Source organism: Corylus avellana, chromosome 7, assembly GCF_965113065.1.
Source record: "Corylus avellana chromosome 7, dhCorAvel1.hap1.2, whole genome shotgun sequence".
NCBI lineage: Eukaryota > Viridiplantae > Streptophyta > Magnoliopsida > Fagales > Betulaceae > Corylus > Corylus avellana.
The window spans coordinates 7,803,271-7,823,854 of NC_142496.1; the positions used below are offsets into that span (position 1 = coordinate 7,803,271).

General features: G+C 36.4%; 1 long non-coding RNA gene and 1 pseudogene across 2 annotated transcripts; both read right to left on the reverse strand.

The window, feature by feature from the left end:
- Window positions 1-766: 766 nt before the first annotated feature.
- On the reverse strand, window positions 767-2,651 carry LOC132185336 (uncharacterized; annotated as a pseudogene).
- Window positions 2,652-7,929: 5,278 nt separating this feature from the next.
- On the reverse strand, window positions 7,930-11,267 carry LOC132173035 (uncharacterized). Of its 2 annotated transcripts, XR_015912905.1 has the most exons (4): window positions 11,141-11,267; window positions 10,439-10,490; window positions 9,449-9,514; window positions 7,930-8,785 (listed from the first exon to the last, which is right to left on the reverse strand). It is a non-coding gene; the product is annotated as an uncharacterized LOC132173035 (long non-coding RNA). The 2 variants fall into 2 exon arrangements; XR_015912904.1 differs by lacking the exon at window positions 11,141-11,267 and having other exon boundaries at window positions 10,439-11,114.
- Window positions 11,268-20,584: the final 9,317 nt, after the last annotated feature.

Sequence of the window (20,584 nt, forward strand, 5' to 3'; positions counted from 1 at the left end):
GGAAAAAATGGTTGGGCTTCCAATATTTACTGCAGTGAAAAACTAGAGGAAACGAACCTGCATGAACCTGAGAAAGCTGAAAAGATGGAGGCGATGAATACGATGAGAATGAGAGGACGAAATAAGGCAGAGAAACCACCCATGGATCTTTATGATTAAACCAAGACCTTTATTGATACCTTCAATATATAGCCTCATTTTAAACAAATAGGGGCAGTGAGTGAAAGTGATCATCTTGGCCAGAAAAAAATAACATAAAAAATTATAGTTTTTTTTAAAAAAGAAAATAGTGGTGAGTCTGGAAAGAGAGTCATTTGTCGCACATAATCATTGATGAATATTTGTTACAAAAATGGATTCATATCTAACCCATTAACTCCGTCGTCGAGACTAAATGACGCGAAAGCCGCGTAGTGGAATTCTACGCAAGACCACAAACTTGAATCAAATATATCAATGTCTAAGTCAACAGGGAGAAGACCCAATTAAGTGGCATGATTGAATATTGACGCCAATGATAGAGCTGCTCAACACATCAATGTCTCATGCCAAATCCATATCAAACAAAACCAGATTACCAACTCTAATTGATAGAAGACCAAAACGTATCCACAAAACATGAAGCAATATCTAAATTCAAGCCAAAATTCAGCAACAAAAGCATGTCAAATTTCTTTAACATAACAATCTAGCTAATAGAACACATACCACAATAGCACAGTTTTCCCATCCCCAACCGAAATCTCCTCAACAAGATCTGCAGATCTTAGACATTAGCTAGGTCTTCAGCAGGACCCCTTATTGACTTGCATATGAAATTGCCCAACTTCTTCGCCATCCAAGAGAGTGGGGAAATTATGTGAATCAACTCAACAATCATATACACTCCAATCAAAATAAATATTGATACTTTGGCCATCGAGTTAGGATTGACGTTTGAGTGAAGTACGTGTAAATAGGTAACTTCATACGGTGTCACCAAACTCAGTGCCTGCCTATAGGCAAATACCAAGCTCCCGATGGACAAAGACATGGTATATGTCAAAAACCGTATAAAGAACTTACTTGTAAAAGGAAATCCACTAATGACCAAAAATAAGACGCACACGGCTGCAATGAAAGAGATGGTATTGAAAGATAAGAAGACTTGGTAGTCATCTGGATAGAAATAAGCTAAAACTGATGTGCCGACTTTGTGTTTTTCTTGCCAAACACCACCTGGTGGGCTGATCCCAGCTTGGAAGGTCATGGTTGCAATCACAGTGGCCACTAACATCAATGTGCCACGTGTTTCCTCGACCCAATTTCCCTGCTGCTTTAAGTGTTTAACTAAAATCAAAGAAACGTATTCCCACCATCTCTTAAATCTTGATCGAGCTCGGTGTCCGGATTGCAGTGGTTGTGCTTCATCAACACCAATTCCACTCGGTGCTGGTGGTAGGAAAGAATTTAGATCTATTGATCTTCTAACACCAGCTTCCTTTAAAATGTTTTGGATTTCAAAACATTTAAAATCTCTTGGACAAACCTCTAAGACATCTAAAGCTGTGTAACCAATCCTGTTTGTAGCATTGGCCTCTCTTTTTATTTGCGGTACTGAAAGTAGGTATTTTAAAGCCTGTACAAAGACAACATTTTATTGTTTCATCCAAAAACTACCATAAACTCTATAAGCACTTCCGCAAAACAGCCCCAAATAAATGTAATTCAACCACATTGAATGATCCTGCTTGGAATAGTTTCTAGTTTTTGCATGATCTTTAGGAGAATCGTATGAAAAGAAGGGATCTTTTCATTTTAGGTGCACATGTATGAAAATATTGTAATTCTTCTTTTTTTTTTTCTTTTTTTTTTAACTTGTTCTACGAATATATCTTCTTCAAATATAAAAATTTAGTCATACTTTATGAACACAGGCAAACTTACCAAAAGGGAAGGAAAAACAAGAAGTAGATCTCAAATAATTTCATACACGTGGATAGAGTGCTACTTTATATATATCACTAGAGAAAGAAATATATCTTCTAAAAGACTAGCCATAGATATTGTTAACACACCTTCGTTTGCTTGAGCATCACAGCTAAATGTAATATAGAGTTGTCATTGTGGTCTTTGGAGTTGAGGAATTCATCGCAATTAGACGATTCCACTAGCAATTTAAGAGCATGTAGATGATTATATCGAACACACAAGTGCAAAACACTATCTCCATTGAGCCTCACCCGGATGGACTCTTGCCGAGCAATAATTAACTCTTTTATGATTTATGTTCTTCCTCTCATTGCGGCTAAGTGGAGAGGAATTCTCTCATCTTGATCAATAGCCAAGCAAACATTTCCATTTGCTTGCAACAATGCTTTTACTATCTCGGTGTGGCCGTCAGCAGAAGCCAAGTGAAGAGGGGTTCGTCCCAGCGAGTCTACTTCTTCCGCAAGTTTAGGTTTCTTGCTGACAAGAACTCTACTAAATTCAAGGTGGCCAAGCAAGGCTGCAATGTGTAAGGGGGTCTCACTAAAGGATGTGAGTGAAACTTTATTAAGAATAAGTGGATCCCTTTGGATCAAGGTGTTCAAGGTGTTTACACACCCATTGAGAGAGGCTTGATAGAGTGCAATCATATTCTCTTCTTCAACATGCGATATTCTATCCATCCTTCACTTGTAAATGTGAAGAATGAAGAAACTTCAACAAGAATTTATATACTTACTACTTACTAGAACTGATGACCAATAAAAAAGGGAAAGCCCCGCGATCTTTCCTCCCTTGATAACACAATTTCATTCTTATTCAACATAAGAATGAAGAAGAACATGTGAAAATATATGGCCGACCCTTGGACGGATGGTTCATGGGAAACTGCGAGGATGCAGCTGCTTGTGTTTAAGTAAATGTCTCTCTCAGAGGAGAGTGTGAATTGGTTGTTGAAATAACACCGCCCCTTAATATGATAAGACGACTGGATTGCCAAATCTCCTTCCCTTATCTAAATTATGTGTTCAAAATGCTCACCACAAAAGTATTTATCAAACACACCCCACGCGTAGAGATGCTTGATGGCCGGGGTGATTTATCCTCTTTTGAACTTTGATTATTGTTGACTTTTAATTCTATGAATTGATGAATAATTGTTAATGAATTCATATCTATTTACCCATGAACTCCTATGAAACTAATTTATACCTATAGATTTGGGCATGACGTGAAAGCCACGTTGAAGAATTCATGACCCGTACTAGATGTGGATTCATGAAATTTGGGAAACTAAAGACAAGGTCTTATTCTTTGAAGACTCGCGTTCCCTTTGTTTGCATAATAGGTTCTTGGAATCAAATGACTAGAAAAGTCAAAAAATTATGGGGTCTGACGGTAAGACTTGTGGAAAGCAATTTCCTCGAGCTTTCATTCTTAACTCCGCTGCAGCTTCTTCTTCTTCTATTTTGTTTTTTTTTTTTTAATAGAAATTTCTTTCAAACGAATCTGAAAAAGATATTCTTCACTTCATTTAAAATAGTGTCAAGTGTCTATAAACATTTAAAACGTTGGTCTAATTTCTAAAGTCATTAATAGCAATTTACTAATTTAGACTAACGCTTTAAATATTTATAAACACTTAACACTATTTTAAATGGCTTAGAAAATATTTCCTTTAGATTGGTTTAAAGCAACTTTATGTTCTTTTAAAAGACTACGAAGTCATGCAGGGCCATGACTCTAGCCCCAAGTCTTAAATAGGTAAACATAATTAAGTATGTTTTAGTATACATTTTTGGACTAAAAAATTTTAGTTTGGGCCGGTTCGACCCTTTGGCTCCTAGCTAGTCCACAAACAAACGTGAACCCATATGGCCTATAGACAAAAACTAGGTGTCCTGCTATCAGGCTGTCAAGAGTCAGACAAGTGTCTGTCAAAGTCTGATGTGGCTTTATAAAAAAATAATAATAATAATAATTTGTAGAAAATTCTCTCTTCCTAGTCCTGCTAGATTTTGTTTTGTTTTTTTTTTTTTTTGTTAAATTTTTATGAGTTAATATTTAGTTTCTAATGCCTCAAAATTTATTTTTAAATTTAAAACTAGAACCTAGGGGTGGAAGGTTAACCCTTTAGGGATGGTATCACTTAAAATTGATTTTACCATCCTAAATTTAGTGTTAATACCTCAAATTTAGTGCTAATACCTCAAATTTGAATTTCCCTTTAATATTTCTCTTCTTAAATTTTTTTTTTTAAAAAAAAAAGAAAAAGAAAAAGGAGGTCAGACGCTTGAGGTAGCCGGAAATTTCAATTCAAAAAATAGTCTCATATGGATCAGTTTTTTCCTCCCACAAGTAATGTTGCCTTATCATTTATTATGCTTCTGTTGTCCCTCAAATGGACTTCACAGCTTGGATTTATTTAAATAAATTCAAGGCCAAAAACTTGTCTCGTCAAAAGACAAAAAGGTTGAGAAAAATGCAGCAAAAGTTAACCAAAAAAAAAAAAAAAGAAAAAGAAAAGGCAAAGAATGAATAGGAAAAGTACAAAGCAACTATTTTAAGAAAAAGGAAGAACGTTTTTGTCATTCTTACTTCCATCTTTTTCTTTGCCGCCTTTTTTTTTTTCCGAGTAAAATTGAGAAACTTTCATTGAGAAGAATCAAGACAGAGTAAGTGCTCTGTGGGAACAATCACAACAGAGCCTTCATCTCTGAGTTTACAATCAAATCGATACAGGAAGGGGTCACTTCCACCCAAGATTTACAATGTCAAAGAAATGCCCATGGGCCTCCTGTGCAGAAAATAGGAGAGAGATATAGACCTCAATCGGATACAAGCTGCAGATATATGTCTTGCAACTGCTGGAGAAAATATTTCTCTTTGGCTGCATTGTATTTAGTTATACTACTTTTTTCTTTTTTACCGGTGACAAAAATAGCCACCTCGAGGAAGTTTTAGACAGAAAGAAATAAGTATTGGATTCCAAATAATATGAATGATAAATTGATTGATTCCTTCAATAAAACAATATATGAAAAATATGGTACAATTTTAGAATTACTATGCTTTGGACAAAGGCAACATTACGTTTGACGAAATCATTATGTTTTCACTGAAATTAAACAAAAATTACTAAAACACACATTTTTTTTAAAAAAAATAAATAAAATTGAGATTCCGTTTGTTTAAGAAGGTGAACCTTCAACCGCAAATTTTGGCAACCATTGGTTGGAAGATTCCAGCTAACTCCGGCAACCAAAAGTGGATTCCGACTAAATATCTTCAAGACTAAAAATTAACCAATTGATGGAATAATGATATCATTCCATGAGTTTAATTTTTGTCTCAAACCTACGCTTAAAGTTCAATATACTACTCGAATCATTGTTGGATCCAATTGAGATTGGATTTTAATTATGACCAAACCTATTGGCAGAAGTATATTCACCAGCAACACTAAATTTGAGCCAAAAGAAAAGGTAAAGCATATGAAGCGTTTTTAGGGAATAAAGTGATAAAACCCAATACCATCTCATGATATGGTAGGAAAAAAAAAATAAAAATAATAACAAAACCGGGTTTAAATGCACTGTTTACATCCCATGCATATCACAAATCAACAAGACAAAGCAAAAAATGGTGAAACTTTCAATTACTGCTGTGAAAATTAGAGGAAACGAACCTGCATGAACCTGATAAAGCTGCATGGTAAAGATGGAGACGATGAATACGATGAGAATGAGAGGACGAAATAAGGCAGAGAAACCCATGGATCTTTATCTTCTTCTTTTGGATGAAACCAACACCTTCATTAATGCCTTCAATATATAGCCTCATTTTAAATAAATAGGGGCAGTGAGTGAAAGTGATCAACTTTGATTCTTACATAAACTTTTTGACTTTTAATTCCAGGAATTGATGAATATTTGTTACAAAAATGGATTCATATCTAAACCATTAACTCCGTCGAGACTAATGGGCATGAATGACGCGAAAGCCGCGTAGTGGAATTCTACGCAAGACCACAAACTTGAATCAAACATATCAATGTCTAAGTCAAAAGGGAGAAGACCCAATTAAGTGGCATGATTAAATATTGACGCCAATGATAGAGCTTCTCAACACATCAATGTCTCATGCCAAAACCATATCAAACAAAACCAGATTACCAACTCTAATTGGTTGACGACCAAAACGTACCCACAAAACATGAAGCAATATCCAAATTCAAGCCAAAATTCAGCAACAAAAGCATGCCAAAATTGTTTAACATAACAATCTTGCTAATAGAACACATACCACATAGCACAATTTTCCCATGCACAATTTTTCTGCCACTTCAAATGTTTTGCTAATAATGAACGAACGTATCCCCGCCATCTCTTAAAACTTGATTGAGCTGGCTGTCCGGATTACAGTGGTTGTGCTTCATCAACACCAATGCCACTCAGTGTCAGTGGCTGGGAAGAATTTAGATCTGTTGATCTTCTAACACCGGCTTCTTTTAAAAAGTTTTGGATTTCAAAACATTTAAAATCTCGTGGACAGATCTCTAAGACATCCAAAGCTATGTAACCAATCATGTTCGTGACATTAGCCACACTTTTTATTTTCGGTACTAAAAGTAAATATTTTATGGCCTGCATAGAGACAATATTCTACTGTTTCATCCATAAATTACCAGAAACTCCAAAAGCACTTCCACAAAACTGCCCCAAATAAATTTAATTCAACCACATTGCATTTAGCTGTGATGCTTGTTGATACAAAATATCTCCTAAAACCCAAACCAAAAGGCCCACTTCGAATAAGAGGCCCACGGCTCACCATGATACCAAGGCACTAAGCCCAAGATTCAGCAAATCATGACAGGATCGCCTGATCGTGTTAGATTCGCACTGAAGCATGCAGTTACGCCCAATATCAAAATGGTTGCATGCCAAATCACGTAAACCCTATAATCAAGAGAGCATGATCACTCTCCAAACAACCCAATCTAGGAGCACTACAAAAATTATGGTCATTAGCGGCGACTCCAAGTTGCCGCTAATAAGGAAAAAGTTGCCGCTATTCACAAATACCGGCGACCTGTGGCTGCTATTTGGTGGTTGGTAGTAAGTGGACGGTGAAGCTAAATACCGGCGACTATCAAAGTTGCCGCTATTTGTATGTCAATAGCGGCAACATAGAGTTGCCGCTAATACCTTTTTTTTGGTCGGAAAAAATGGTTCAAAATGGTTCGAAGGTTGCCGCTATTGTATATCATTAGCGGCGACCTAGAAGTTGCCGCTATTTGTATGTCATTAGCGGCAACATAGAGTCGCCGCTAATGATAAAAGAAAATTGAAAAAATAAAAATAAAAAAAGTCAATAGCGGCAACTTAGAGTTGCCGCTATTACTCTATCATTAGCGGCAACTCATAGTTGCCGCTATTTATCCAGCATTACCGGCGACATAATAAGAAAATTAAAAAAAAAATTTGGAAAACGTCAATAGCGGCAACTTGAAGTTGCCGCTATTGCTCTATCATTAGCGGCAACCCAAAGTGGCCGCTATTTAAACAATATTATCGGCAACTATATTTGTAATAAGAAAATTAAAAAAAAATAAATTGGAAAAGGTCAATAGCGGCAACATGAAGTCGCCGCTATTTGTCTGTAATTAGCGGCAACTTACATGTTGCTGCTAATGAATTAAAAAATATAAACTTAATAGCGGCGACCTACGGGTCGCCGCTATTTAAAAAAAAAAAAAAAAAAAAAAAACACATATATATATATATATATACACATATGCAAACACTACACACTTGAACCAGGAAAGAAAAAACTGCAAAATAACATTATTCAAAAGCAAGAATACAAGAAAAATACACACACACACATATATATATATATATATATATATATATATATATATATATATATTCATATGCAAACACTACGAACCAGGAAAGAAAAAACTGCAAAATAACATTATTCAAAAGCAAGAATACAAGAAAAATACATTACTTAAAAAAGGTCCTGTTCAAACAACTATATACCTCCTCATGGAGTAGAAGAGTGCAACTTTCTATTTAATCTTAGTCAATCAGCAATCAAGATTCAGTCAATTTTAAGCAACATAGAAGCATGAAAGGAGGAGGTAATAAAAGTATTTGTAATTTGATGAAAAAAATAATTTTACAAGCCAAGTTTTATCTGTATCTTTAAAAATAATATCCATAACCTACATTACACACACCACCACTTAGAACCGACAATTAAAAGTGAAAAGGAGTAATTTATCATGATTTATTACCTAAATACTGTTCTACATTTGACAGGGGTAGGCAGACAGAAGTTTCTTTGGCAAAGGTTACATGACTTTGGCTAAGAATTTGACTGCCATGGTAATACACAATCCAAAATATAAAATTACTTAAGCTTTTCAATTATATACCAAGGTACATATTAACTGCTAAATCACAAGGCTTGTCAACTAGTTTATAATAGACCAAGAAAGAGATGGGAGTAGACGGTGAGGGATTAGTCACGTAACTGATGTTCAGATGATATCAAGCATATAATTTGAAGAAAACATGCAGGTAACAACTTGAATGCCCAAAATTTTGGAAGCTAACCAAGATGTAAAGAACCAAAGCAGCCCAAAAGGTTATAAGAAGCCCTTTACTTATCCACTAAAGAAAAGGTCATTAGAAATTCTAAAAGACATGATTTATTACCTAAATCTTTCTTAGCTTGTTCTGTTTTCCCCTGTTCTTGCAATTTCATATATCGCTCATGAGCTTTCTGTTTCTCTATCTCCTCTCTGCATGATACACAAAAGTTGATAATAAATACAATTGCTTTACATGCAAATCTGTTCAAAGTATAAAACCAATTTGAACATCAGCCTACTCCTTAATTATTGGTTCCAAACAGATAAAGTAAAAAACAAAAAAACAAACAAACACTAGGTGTACTCATTTGAACCCAAAATTGCAGAGTCGGCTAATCTCATATCATATATGCACACACTTTGTACCCCTGATCTCATTTTGTTTGGCAAATTACAACCAAAATACACCCTGTATTTTTAAAACCTCAAACAACAGTAGCCAATTGACTACTTTCATGCTATATATATATATATATATATTTTCCAGATAATTAACCATGAAACCCTTCTTTGTCGAAAGAAAATAACTTAATTATACAATACATACTACGAAAAAGATAACTTAGATTGCAATACGCACCCATAGAGAACCCAACAAAACAAATCCAAAACCAAAACTCCATAAATCAGGAAGCAACTAAACCTTTAAAGACGACAACACTTATTTCCCCAAAAATCACCAAGAATCAAATTATCTCAAATAAAGTCCATAAAAGTATCTTCCAGTTGTTATGACATGGTGTGAGATTGATTAATATACCAAAAGAAAAGCCAAAAGAAAAAAGAAAAAAAGTTATAATCACGAAGAATGACCTTAATGTATTGGGGTCATACTTGAAATCCTTGCAGAAATGATATACATTGATGTTGATCGAGCATCTATTTATCAGAAGAAAATCATCAAACTCAAGCTCTGCTTGTTATTGGAAAAAGCACGGGTAAAAGAAAATGAAGCAGAGGAAAAAGAAATAACAGGCTGCCACACAAAATGAGAAATGTTTTTTGTTTTTTTGATAAGTCACAAAATGAGAAATGTTTGTAAGCAGCATAGTGGGAATACATTCACTAAGACAGTAAACATGACAAAAAACCTTGAGTGATTAGAAACTCACATCAAGGGCAAAGGTGGCAATGAATGCCGGTAGAGTTTATTGACATAGCTCCCATTTATTATATGTGCAAAGAAATTGACATAGCTCCCAGTTATTATATGTGCAAAGAACACCTACAACACCAATCTATTGACAAATGTTTTGCTTAGTACCAAATTAAAAGATCTAGGAAGCGAGACATTTCTAGGTCTTCTGTTACACAACACTCATGTAGTAGCATCCCCCACAAAGCCATCTTATAAATTTTGATGCAAATTTTCCATGTATTCATCGATAGACCAGAAGAACTGCTGACTTTGTTTAGGCAAAGTCCTCTCAATCCCTGCCGCCAACCACCATACTGGAATTTCATTTGTGATTCCACAAGATGTCAGTTCTTAATAAATTTACAACTTTATCATTTCCACTCCTAATTTTACCAAAGATGCAATCCATAGATAAGTAGTCTTCTATATCCTAAACCTAGAGCTTGCAAGACACTACCCAAATAACAGAACTCTAAACTAGAGTTCGCAAACACCAAAGTACAGTTCTGCCGCTCAATAAATTTCAAAGTTGTGAATAAACTGGCCAATTCCAACCAAAAAAGCACAAACAAATATTAATTCATCTACAAAGGGCAGTATCTTCTACAAATCAAATTATCTCAAATAAAGTCAAGAAGCCAAGAAAATAGAGAACAGACTATTACCTTGGATGCACTGCCTTTAGGCCATCCAAGGCCTAATCCTCCTCCACCGTTGCTGGACAAAAGATCAAAAATTTCTTCGTTATATATCTCCAAGACCGTCCTTCCTCCCCATCTCCAATAAAAATAACATGTACACTACAATTGCAAACCGTGTTCAACAAAAGCAAGAATCTCCTCAACATATATTTGACAAATTCCACAAGAACAAATTCAGTCCTTTCTTTGGGATTTTTTAAGAATATCTAATAAATCATAATCCTCTTTTATCTCACACTAGAATGCTTTATTGAACATGTTTATCTTATTCAAAGCTTGTGCTCCTATCCCACTTCAGCAAGCATGTTGACAATTATCACCAATCCTTGGTAGCAACATAGAAATTCATACTCTGTGATCAACTCAGAGATCATTTCAAAATTCACAAAACAACACAAATGACTTCTTCCTCCCAAATCCTAGGAATAAATTTAAAAATAAAAAATAAATAATAACTGAGTTGAAGCAATAGCATCAAATCTCCCCCCCTGTATGATTGCAGTGAAAATCAAAAAAACAAAAAAAAAATATTACCTTAAACTAAGCATAGGAGAACAACAAATTGTTACTCTTCCCCAGGATCCAAGCATAGGAGAAATAGAATTAAATTGTTACCTGAAACCATAAGTTATGAACTATTCTAGTCTTAAATTGAATTTAACTTACCCATTGTTATTTGAGTCCTTTAGCGCCACAACTCCTTACACATCTTCCACTCGTGCCATCCTGTATACACTTAAAAATGAAATATTGTTATATAACAATATTACTCTCTTCCAATGTTTACTCAACTTGATAAACATGTCAAGAGAGGTTCACTAACTCAAAGTTTTTAAACAAAAAACTAGTTGAAGTTGTTACCTTCTAACACAAACCAAATTTGTTATAATTTTTATAATATTAAGACAACTTCTTAACAAAGTATATACAAGAGCTCTCTCCAAGTTCTTAAACAAAAAACTATTTGAAGTTCTTACCCTCTAATACAAAACAAAATTGTTATAATCATTATAATATCAAAACAAAGTCTTAAACAAAATACAACAAAAGCTCCCTCAAACGTTGCTTTCACTTGCTTGAGATCCATGAGAGTTCCCTCCAAGCCTAGGAATAATAGAATTCATATCATAATCAATAATCTTTCTAACAATTGCTTGATATGTGTGTGTGAAATTAAATAAATTAAAAAAAAAAAAAAAGTGACAGGCAAAATTCTCTTACCCTCCGAAATGTTTTAGTAGCATATTCACTTGTGCCTGCAAAGCAGCTTGGGATGCTTTTGATTCCTCCATTTCAGCCTTCATGGCAGCTTTTGCTTCCTGCATTTCAGCCTTCATAGCAGCTTGTGCTTCCTGCATTTCAGCCTTCATAGCAACTTGTATTTCCTCCAACTTTTCACATTTCTCTAGTGATTCATGAAATTCAATTAGAATCAACAATAAAATCTAAGGACCTACCCTTGAAATCCCAATATCTAAACAAACTAAATATATCTCAATGGGCTCTCTCCGGTCTTAACGCATCTCAGTGAGTTCAATCTAGCATAAATAAAGAAAGAAGAAGTCCTACATGCAAGAACAACGTTTACAACAATAGAACAAATGGGAGATTAATCAAATACGTACACCACCTAGAAAATCACCAAAAGCAAAAGAAAGAATATGAAAAGCATCTCATTGAATTCAAATTAGCGACTAATACAAAACAATCACTTGAGAAAACAGGCAAAAATATAAAAACACCTTGAAGATCACCAATAATCATTAAAAAAAAAACAAACAAGGAAACCTCATATGAGGTAATTCAAAATTAGCCGAAAGATAAAATACCCACATAAAAAGACATCATTTCACCATCAAAGCCAATGTTCACAGAAAAGAAAACAACATATGCAAGCTCAACTCAAAATTACAGGGGACGAAAACAAAGACCCAGATCCATAAACAGCCCCAAAACACGAAAATACACAAAGACCCACGTACATACCAAGAGGATGTGCGTATGTGGGTCGGATCCGATTCGATTCGATCTAGGTCCGTCTATCTTCTCCTTCTCCTTCTTCTTCTTCCTCTTCCTGTCTTGTTGATTTCGTTGTTTCTCGGAGTGAGATCGAGAGAGAGAGTGAGAGTGAGAGAGAGTGATTTTATTTTGAGTCAGACTGTTTTTGGGACTTTGAGTCAGAAAGCCAAAAAAAAATTGGTATGAAAATTTCATAAAATTTCAGAAAATTAGCGCCAATTTCAGAGATGGCGCTAATTGCATTTGGTACAACCATTAGCGGCGACAACAGTCGCCGCTAATTATCTCAAATAGCGGCGATGCAATATGTCGCCGCTATTTAGGTATTTTTTTTTAATAAGCAAATTATACTTACAATTTTTGTTCTGCGGCGATGAAACGTTTTCGTAAATTTATACCCACTGGCCCAGCACAATTGTAATGCCAACTCTGTCTACAAAAGAAAACAAACAGGGAAATAATCCATCATAACAAAATAACAACAGATTCACGACGCTAACACTGGCCACCGAAGAGAAAGACCCAAATCAGCGTTAACGCCATTTGGTTGTGCTTTAATTTCTTTTGGTTCCGAGCGGAATAGAAGGAGCCAAATCAGCGTTAAAACCAAAAACAGAGAATTGCTAAAAAGAACAATTGTGCAGCAATAATAGAAACGGCAGAGACAGAGAATTGTGCAGCAATTTAATTTCAATTGTGCAGCAATAATAGAAACGGCAGAGACAGAGAATTGTGCAGCAATTTAATTTCAATTGTGCAGCAAGCCAAAAAGAACAAACAGAGAATTGCTAAAACCAAAAACAGAGACAGATGGAGAGATAGAGAACCTGCGTTAGAGAAAGAAAAGGAAAATAGAGAAGAAAGAATAAATGATGGTTTAAAATTAAATTTAATTAAATTCTTACATATATATATACACTCTTAAAATATGCCATCCTAGATCTATATTATATTATATTATAATATAATATAATATAATGATGGTTTAATTTCCTTCAGATATGCCATCCGATGGTTTAAAATTTTAAAATTTTAGTGTTTCACTTAAAACGATGGTTTTAATATCAAATTTTATTTTGATATGCCATCCTACTTAAAGCTCTCCAATTATATTATATTATATTATAGACAAATGCTTGATTTTATTAAAAAGTTCATCCTCTGGCCATTTTAATCCTAGGCGACATGGTCAATTTTTCAAAAATATATTAATTTATTGTTTAAAGTCTATTAATTTTAAAATGGACTATGCCACCTAGGATTAAAATGGCTAAAAGATAGACTTTTTAATGAAGCCAAGCATTTCTCTATATTATATTATATTAGATATTAGATATTAGATTATATTAGATTAGATATTAGATTATATTATAAATAAATAATTAATTATAAAATAATACAAAATCCAAAGATAATATAAGATCAATATAACTATGGCACCAAGATAATATAAAAAGCTTACAGTTTAGTTGAATGTTCGATCGAACCTAGAATTGTATCCAATTTGATCTATCAATTGATCATATCATGATCAATCGAACTAATTTATTAGGATCGATCGGATGTTTGTTTTTTTAATTTTTCTCTTGTAATATGTTTTTATTATTATAATATTAACTAAAAATTTCTGTTTAATAAATTTTTATGATAAAGATCTTTAAGTTGATAGTTATCTTATAATTAATTATAAAATAATACAAAATCCAAATATAATATAAGATCAATATAACTAAGACACTAAGATAATACAAAAAGCTTACAAACCTTCAATTATATCCAGTTTGAACTATCAAATTATTCATATCACGATCAGTCGAACTAATTCACTGGGATCGATCGGATGTTTGATCGAACATTTAATCCTATCACGATCAATCGAACTAATTCATTAGGATCGATCGGATGTTTAATTGATCATTTGATCCTATCACGATCAATCGAACTAATTCACAAGGATCGATGAAATGTTTGACCGATCATTTGATCATATCGTGATCAATCGAACTAATTCCTTAGGATCGATCAGATGTTTGATCGATCGTTTGATCCTATCACGATCAATCGAACTAATTTACCTGGATCGATCGGATGTTTGATCGATCATTTGATCTTATCACGATCAATCAAATTAATTCAGTAGGATCAATCGGATGTTTGATCAATAATTTGATTCTATCACGATCAATCGAATTAATTTAGTAAGATCGATTGAACATTTGATTCTATCAAGATCAATCGAGCTAATTCATTAGGATCGATCAGATGTTTGATCGAACATCTGATCCTATCACGATTAATCGAACTAATTCATTGGGATCGATCGAATGTTTAATCGATCATTTCAACATATCACGATCAATCAAACTAATTCATTTAGATCGATCGGATGTTTGATCAAACATTTGATCTTATCATGATCAATCGAACTAATTCATTAGGATCAATTGGATGTTCAATCAATCATTTGTTCTTATCATGATCAATCGAACTAATTCATTAGGATCAATCGGATGTTCGATCAATCATTTGTTCTTATCACGATCAATCGAACTAATTCATTAAGATCATATCACGATCAATCGAACTAATTCACCTGGATCGATCGATCATTTGATCCTACCACGATCAATTGAATTAATTCATCAAGATCCCTCGATTGTTTGATCAAACATTTAAATAAGAATAAGAATAAGAAATAGAAAACTTCAATAATAATTAATAGGAGAATTTGTTCTCTTTAAAAGGAAAAAATAAATATTGATTTTTTTATAAAAAATACGAATAGAAAATAGAAAAAAGAAAAAATTCACCAATAATTAATATAAAAGAAATAATGACATATTATTGGAGGTGAATTTTTGGTAAATAATATTTTCTATTATATATGTAAGGTCAATAGCATTGCCCCAATATTTATAATTTAATTAATTATTTTTTTTTTTATTATTATTTTTTTTTCAGTGGTCAATAGCGGCAACTTTATATCGCCGCTAATAGGCCAAGTATTTTTTTATTTGTTTTTTGTCTGGACGATTAGCGGCAACTACAAACGTTGTTGCTATTGATCCTCCAATAGCGGCAACTTTTAAAGTTGCCGCTATTAGGTCCTCAATAGCGGCAACTTCATGTTGCCGCTACTAGGCCAAGTATTTTTTTATTTTTTTTTTGTCTGGACGATTAGCGGCAACTATTAAAGTTGCCGCTATTGATACTCCAATAGCGGCAGCATAGAACGTTGCCGCTATTAGGCCATTAATAGCGGCAACTTAAACTTGCCGCTATTAGGCCAAGTATTTTCTTATTTGATTTTTGTTTGGACGATTAGCGGCAACTACGAAAGTGGCCGCTATTGATTCTCTAATAGCGGCAACTTTCAACATTGCCGCTATTAGGCCCTCAATAGCGGCCACTTTAAGTTGCCGCTATTAGGCCAAGTATTTTTTTTATTTGTTTTTTGTCTGGACGATTAGCGGCAACTACTAAAGTTGCCGCTATTGATCCTCTAATAGCGGCAACTTCCAACATTGCCGCTATTAGGCCCTCAATAGCGGCCACTTTAAGGTGCCGCTATTAGGCCAAGTATTTTTTTTATTTGTTTTTTGTCTGGACGATTAGCGGCAACTACTAAAGTTGCCGCTATTGATCCTCTAATAGCGGCAACTTTCAACGTTGCCGCTATTAGGCCCTCAATAGCGGCAACTTTATGTTGCCGCTATTAGGCCAAGTATTTTTTATTTTCTTTTTGTCTTGACGATTAGCGGCAACTACTAAAGTTGCCGCTATTGATCCTCTAATAGCGGCAACGTTTAAAGTTGCCGCTATTAGGCCCTCAATAGCGGCAACTTTATGTTGCCGCTATTAGGCCAAGTATTTTTTTATTTGTTTTTGTCTTGACAATTAGCGGCAACTACCAAAGTGGCCGCTATTGATCCTCTAATAGCGGCAACTACCAAAGTGGCCGCTATTGATCCTCTAATAGCGGCAACTTTAAACATTGCCGCTATTAGGCTCTCAATAGCGGCAACATTATGTTGCCGCTATTAGGCCAAGTATTTTTTTATTTGTTTTTTTGTCTTGACGATTAGCGGCAACTACCAAAGTTGCCGCTATTGATCCTCTAATAGCGGCAACTTCTAGAGTGGCCGCTGTTGCGCTCCTAATAGCGGCAATAGATTGTTGCCACTAATTGTGTTTAAATAGCGGCAACTGAAATCGCCGCTATTGAGTGCGTAACAGCGGCAACTTGTTAATGTTGCCGCTGATGGGTAGTAAATAGCGGCAAGATGAGTCGCCGCTATTAGTGTTGCTGCTAAATATCGTATTTTTTGGTATTTAGCGTCCGCGATTAGCGGCGACAATAAAGTCGCCGCTAATAGCCTCTCATTAGCGGCAACTTTTAGGAGTTGCCGCTAATAACCCCTCATTAGCGGCAACTTTTGGGTCGCCGCTAATAATTTGGTTGCTAATGACCAAATTTCTTGTAGTGGAGTTACGGCCAAAATCAGAGAACAACCAACCAAATCTCTCCTAAAAGGAGTCTAGGTACACGATGACTTATCCATTCAATCTCCCATATGATCTTAAAGATGATCTTCGGTTGGAACCACTCCCACGTATCAAGGGACGTCAAATAAGAGTCTAGGATTCTTCCACTCACTCATAACCTCTATAAAAAGAGGAGCCACCTACGATACAGATACATACTCAATTCTACTCTTATCATTCTCAATTATTATTATTTCTTATTATCTATGTTACTCAAATTCTCACTCAAGCATCAAAGATAGCACGATCGCCACACCCTCCACTTCGCGATCTGTCACTGCTGATACCTTTTTCTGTTCTTAGCAGGCTTTGAAATCAAATTGCTACTAGGGTTGACAACTGTCTCAATAGGCCACGAGATCTCAAGGCTAAACCAAAAACACAATCAACATGACCAACTTTCATCCCCAGTCAGAGAATGTCAATCTACATGATACTGGCATCCACGAAACTGAAGAGACTCTCGCCAAGTCCCTGTCTTTGGTCCACACCTGCTAGACAGCAAGCATCTGGGGACCTTAGAGGTCCAGAACAAGCACATGATGGAAATCTTGGAGCTCCTGCTGCAGAGAAGCTCTGAGAACCAGAATTCGGAGAAGGACTCAACGAGTGCCGAGTTACAACTAGGAATGTCCAGTGGACCCAACATGCCACTGGTAACCAAAGATGTTGGTTCAGCAGATGCGTGGATAGACGCCATCCAAGCTACGCTGAATAGCCTAACTCAGTAATTGAATGGCTCCCGCTCCAAGAGTCACGACTTCCTGGCGATGGAGCTGCCATTCACCTAGAAGATCATAGAGGCTGGCTTACCTGAGAAGTTCAAGTTGCAGCACATGGACCGTTACGATGGAAGCCAGGATCCAGCGAACCATCTCAAAACCTACAGAGCTCACATGACGTTGCAAGCCTCGTCCCATCCCTTTGCCGGGTATGTCCCCTCTCCCTCAAAGGAGCCGTCAAGCGTTGGTTCAGCAGTTTGCAACCCCAGTCAATAGGAACATTCGCCGAACTTGGTAAGAATTTCCTTTCCCATTTCATTGGAAATCATCGGCGTCGAATGCCGGCGGCATATCTGCTAACCATCAAAACAGGAATATGACAAGTCATTAAAAAGCTACATGGCTCGATTCAACAGTGAAAAGCTAACAGTTGCAAACGAAAGAATTGTCCACCCGGCATTGATGCGCGGAATATGGCCTTACAGTCCTTTCATGGCCAATGTAAGCTGCGATCCCCTAAGGGATTTAGATGAACTCATGGCAAGAGCCGAGAAATTCATCAATGGCAAAGAAACTGTAAGGGCCTTCGCAGAACAATCCCAACAACCTCTAGAGAGGAAGAAGGAGAGCCGACAACCAGAGAACAGCGTGCAAACTCGTAGAGCAGACAACCGATTCAAGGCACCAGCACATGCACCTGCACCTGCTCCACGCACCAACATCGACCTATCGTACCAGGAGCGGCAGCTAACTTATTAATGCAGGTATGAAATGACCAGGGATTCCGTTGGCCAAATCCCATACGATTGCCCCCTAGGAGCCAGAAAGATAGGCAAGTACTATGAATATCACCGGGACATAGGGCACGCCACAGAAGAGTGCCGCCTGTTGAAAAGGCTGGTTGATAAATAGTAAAGAAGAGAACAAAATGACCATCCCGTGGTGAACGCCCCCATGTCAAACCACGATTATGGTTTCATTTTTAGTAGTAAACTATCCTTTGGCCTACAACGCCATCCTGAGGAGAACCGCGCTCAACAAAATGAAGGCGATCCCATCCACCTATCATTTAAAAATGAAGTTCCCAACAGAAGTCGGAGTGGGGGAAGTAAGAGGCGACCAATAGTTTGCCTGGAGATGCTACATGATATCGTTGAAAGATCCACAGGCCAAAGCAACCATGATTATCGACATTGTAGATGCACGAAATAAACAGAAGCTCCAGCAAGCAGAACCAGCAAAATCACTCTGTCAAATCCAAATCGACAACAACACTGACCATGTGGTCCAGATTGGCCATCACTTGATTGAAGAACGTCGTGAGCAGCTCATTCAAGTCCTTAGAAAACATAGAGAAGTCTTCACGTGGGCTCATAGCGATATGCCTAGCATCAGCACCGAGGTAATCTCCCACTAGCTGAATGTTGATCCTCACGTCAAACCAGTGGTCCAAAAGTGAAGAAGTTTTGCCCTTGAGTGCAACATTGCGATAGCAGAAGAAGTAGAGAAACTCCTGGTGACAAGATTTATTAAAAAAGTTGACTACTCCAATTGGATCTCTAATGTAGTGATGGTGAAGAAAGCCATTGGTAAGTAACGTATGTGCCTTGATTTTACAGATCTCAATCAAGCCTGTCCCAAAGACAACTTTCTATTGTCTCGGATTGATCTCCTGTTTGACTGTACCTCTAGTCATAAACTGTTAAGCTTCATGGACGCCTTCTTCAGCTCCAACCAGATCAAGATGAACCCGGGGGACCAAGAGAAAACGGCCTTCATCACCGACAGAGAACTTTATTGCTACACCGCCATGCCCTTTGGACTGAAAAATGCCCGAGCTACATACCAGAGGTTAGTAAATTCAATGTTCAAAAAATAAATAGGTCGTAATGTTGAAGTTTATGTTGATGCAATGTTAGTTAAAAGTCGTTATGCTAGTGACCATGTAACTGACTCAGAAGAAGCCTTTGAGGTGTTAGGAGAACATACATGAAACTCAACCCCTCTAAATGTGCATTTGGAGTATCTTCCGGTAAGTTTTTAGGCTTCATGGTATCTCTGCGAGGCATCAAAGCAAACCCAGAGAAAACCACAACCCTTATTGAGATGCAGCCACCCCATAATACCAAAGAGTTATAGCGTCTCACAAGACGTCTAGCAGTGCTCAATAGGTTCATAGCCCGTTCCACGAACAAAAGCCTCCCATTCTTTAAAATAATGCAAAAATCATTTGAATGGAATGAAGAATGCGAGGCAGGATTCCAAAACCTCAGAGTATTTGGCGAAACCACCACTCATTATTAGAGCCGAACCAGGTAAGCCGCTCTATGTTTATCTGGTGTCCACTGCCACCACTGTCAACTTTGTTCTCATAAGGGAAGATCAAAAAATACAAAAACTAGTCTACTACACCAGTCGCATACTACAAGGGGCAAAAACACGATATCTGAGTATTGAAAAATTAGCATTCGCTTTGATCACCTCCACCAGATAGCTTCGACCTTATTACCAAGTTCACCCTATTAAGGTACTTACTAGTTACCCACTGAAGAAGTCTCTCCACAAGCCGAACACCTCGAGTCGCTTGGTGCAATGGTCCGTCGGGCTAGGCGAGTTTGATATCGAGTATCTCCCAAGGACCGCAATAAAAGCACAAGTAGTTGGGGATTTCCTAGGACAATTTACAGAGGACATTGAAGAGGCGAACAAAGGTGAGTCTGAACCTTTCTGATTCATTGAAGTTGACGGATCATCATCCTCAGAAAGGAGTGGAGCCAGAATCGTTATTAAAACACCTGACGGGATCGTTGTTGTGCAAATTTAT